The following is a 3,731-nucleotide window of genomic DNA, read 5'->3' on the forward strand; positions in this document are numbered from 1 at the left end:
AGTGGGTTATCATTTAAAACCAACGCGATAGTCAAATCAAGTTTCTTTCAAACGTCGATCGAGACATATCAAATCGAACTTTAAGACTCGTAGACACATATCAAACCATATGAAATAGCTTATGGAAATTGGCATAGTCGTCATTATAAAGTCGTTAGAGTAGTGTAGTCAACGTCCTGGGTTTAAGACAATAATTATACTCAATCCTTTCGAAAGTCATTAGTTCACACAAAGCGAGAGTCTCGGCTCACTGGGGCCGACGAGTATCGAACCAATCCGGATCCATTTATGAAAGTTGGAGACCTTATCCATTATAGAATCTCCCTTGAACGTTTCGAGCGATCCGAGCTCGTCTATGAAAGTTACGATTGTTCGTAGTTACGAAACCTTTAAAAGCAACATTCTTTACGCAAAACTTGAAATCCAACTATACAAAAGACTTATGAACCATAGTTTGACAATATCAAGAACATTGACATCCGAAGGAAAACAAGAATCGTATACGGCTCGGATCTTAAGAGTGGAGTTACCCCGAGACTCGTATTCTAGCCTACATACAATCAAGACATGCCAAGAGAAAGAAAAGTTAGGCTTTACATACCTTGTCCGCTTCCTAAATTAATCCAAACTTACGTCTTGGCTTCTCCAAGATCTACAATAACATCATTAGACGCCAAACATTAGTCATACGCACTTTATTTGCAGAAATTTGGGCAACATCTCCCCTGTAAATTCAACAACCCCGAGAATTCAACTCGCCAAATTCATCAACAACAATGCCAACAACCAAACTAGCAACATCAACAAGTGATTCAAAACTCATTCTAACATTAGTAACTCTTTTTCTATATACTTCGACGGCATTTCATTTACATTCAAATCACCACCTACAATTAAGCCAACTCCAATGCTCATACATTCAAATACCAATCGAAAACCATTCAAACAAAATTCAAGAACATTTCAAACAATCCACACAATATTCAAACGGCCCAACCAATGTGCAAAGCCACCGAAACCTTCCACTCCCTATGGACAACAACAACACATTTCTTTCTTCCAAATTCATAAACTACATCAATAATCCGCATGTTAACAACATCATTTTCATCAATTCAATAAACTACATTAAATTCACATTAAACTTCTAAAACAGCTCCATATACGTTTCTCCACTTCAACTTACATCATTAAGCTTTCATTATCATCATATAATACACAACAACAACAACCAAAACACTAAATAAAATTAGTTCATCATATTCTACAAAATGTACCCCACTACACTACTAACTTCAACACGCAACATATCATGATTTCCATCCATTTTTACACATTACAACACATTCAAAACATCCATAACACAGCTAATTCCAACCATTCAACCCACATAAAATAGCCTTTTAATCCATAAATCTCAACAAAATAACAAACTAGTTTATAACGCTATTTTCTCCATTCTAATCCGTTAAAACTCTAATTAAACTTGTTAACAATGAAAAAGGGACCTTAGTCTTACCTTAAGTATGCAGCCAGCACGTCACCCTCTTCTTCTTGGCTGATTTTTAGCCCAAATTGAAGGCAACGTAACGTACAACACTTTTCTCTTCATGAGCTTCGCGATTCGGGGCTTAGATTGTGGTGAAAATTGGTTTCTCTCTCTACCTCTCTCTCTCTCTCTCTCCATCTCTGAAAATCTGGATGTTTTGGTCTGAAAAATGAAGGAGAAAGCTGAAAATTTCACTTAAATGGCATGGGTATTGGGCCTGACCCGTAATTTGAATCGGGTTGGTCGAATCCACCATTCGACCTCGACCTTTCGCCTTAAAACGTCCATATCTCCTTATCCCGATGTCGCCCGTGAACCCACGACCTATGGTTGGAAAGCTATTTCAATTATCTACAACTTTCACTAGAGCTTTTCCAAATTCTAAACTCATAATACCGCTTTGGCCCCTCGAAGTCGATCACCCGAAGACGTTTTAAATCGCCCTTTCGAGGGCTTACACTCATTTTTAATTTCATGGGTCCTTTCTGGTGACTCCGCTCAACTTCACATGTACTACTCATATATCTCTTCATATGTACTTTATAAAATCCCAACATGTGGGTCCCACCTTAACACACGGCCACTTTGGCCTTTTCATGAAATTTTTATTTCAACTTCTAAACCCTAATTTCTCTTAATATTCCATACCAATAAAATTCATAAATAACTTATACATTACACCAAATCGAAAAATAGCCTTGTCCTTAACTTGTCGGAACTAACTTAAAATATTCCAACGTACAAAATACGGGATACCGTATATTTAGGTAAAAAAAAATATATTTATTATATAATATAAAAAGATATTACATAGATGAGGGATTAAAAATGTCAAGGGTAAAATGGACACTCCATGGGATAAAGGGGAGAAAATGACTATTGTTCATAGTTGAGGGGAGTTTAATTTTTAAAGCAAAGTTAGAGTGAAAATGATTTTCACCCTAAATTCTTATCATAATGTGAGCACAAGTTAATTTTATCAATGAAACAACAGTTTACATTTAAATAAGTTCTAAAGATTAAAATATTACAATGTGTTGCCTATTAAAATAATAAAACAAACCGCAGTTGTATTAATTGGCTTGCTTTAAAAATAAAATTAATCATGATAAAATTCAATTGTATTTTTGTAATAATAATTTAATATATATTTTTCAATTAAAAAGGTGAGCATTATTTTGTGGATTATAAGAATGACTCTTTATAAGGTGGAGGAAAAAGTTTGTGAACAATTAACCAATAAATAACTTGTAATATGCATTCATATTAAAGATATATATTCTTCTATCTTTGAATATTGAAACTGTTTCTCTGTATCGTTCCAATTTTATTGGATGTCCCCAAAAGACAACATTGAATCTATTTCTCCAATTTCTTTCGATTAGGTGTTGCTAATATGCGTTTGTATTAAAATTGAAACAATTGGGCGAGCCCGAAGTTACTAGAAAGAAATATTAGCAGTCGTTCATCCCTTGGATGAATGGCAAATTGCTAACGGAAACTTGAAAAAAAAAAAAATTAATTTTTTTTTTTTTTTAAAAGATAGACAAAGATGAATGAATTGGATTATTCTAACTTGAAATTATGTTAGTTAGTCCTTCAGAAAAGTGATAAGTTGAGTTACACCTTCAACCTTGCATCAATGACAAAAATGGAAAACTCAAAAAATAACTTCGAACAGTACATGGACCGACTCAACTTTAGCTAGATGTTATGGTTGATAGGTGGAGACAGATTCCTTTCCAAAACAGTTATAGCAAACAGTATACAAGCACAACGTCAAACAAGTACCACAGCCAGAACTCTTTTTTGCATAGTATTAATATGCTCTGTCTTCTTCAATGCGCTTAATCAACATAAAGTATGAACAAATCCCACGTAAAATGAGTCCAACAGCAATATATGTTCACTGATCAGCCAGCCCAACACTAGAATACAGCATATACCCGAACACCCACTGATTTAATGCCACTATCACAACCTTCACAAGTGAAAAAGAAATCATAATCTTGTGTGAGTTTATCTCCCAATTCAAAGTAGATACATCCAGAAGATACTGAATTTATTCAACCATGAAAACAGAACCGGCAACCCATCAAGAAACCGTTATGAAGATGACTCAGAATGAGAAACATACTTATCACCTAACAAGTAAAAGTATCTGCGAAGACATTGCTATGCC

Source organism: Lycium ferocissimum, chromosome 2 (assembly GCF_029784015.1).
Source record: "Lycium ferocissimum isolate CSIRO_LF1 chromosome 2, AGI_CSIRO_Lferr_CH_V1, whole genome shotgun sequence".
NCBI lineage: Eukaryota > Viridiplantae > Streptophyta > Magnoliopsida > Solanales > Solanaceae > Lycium > Lycium ferocissimum.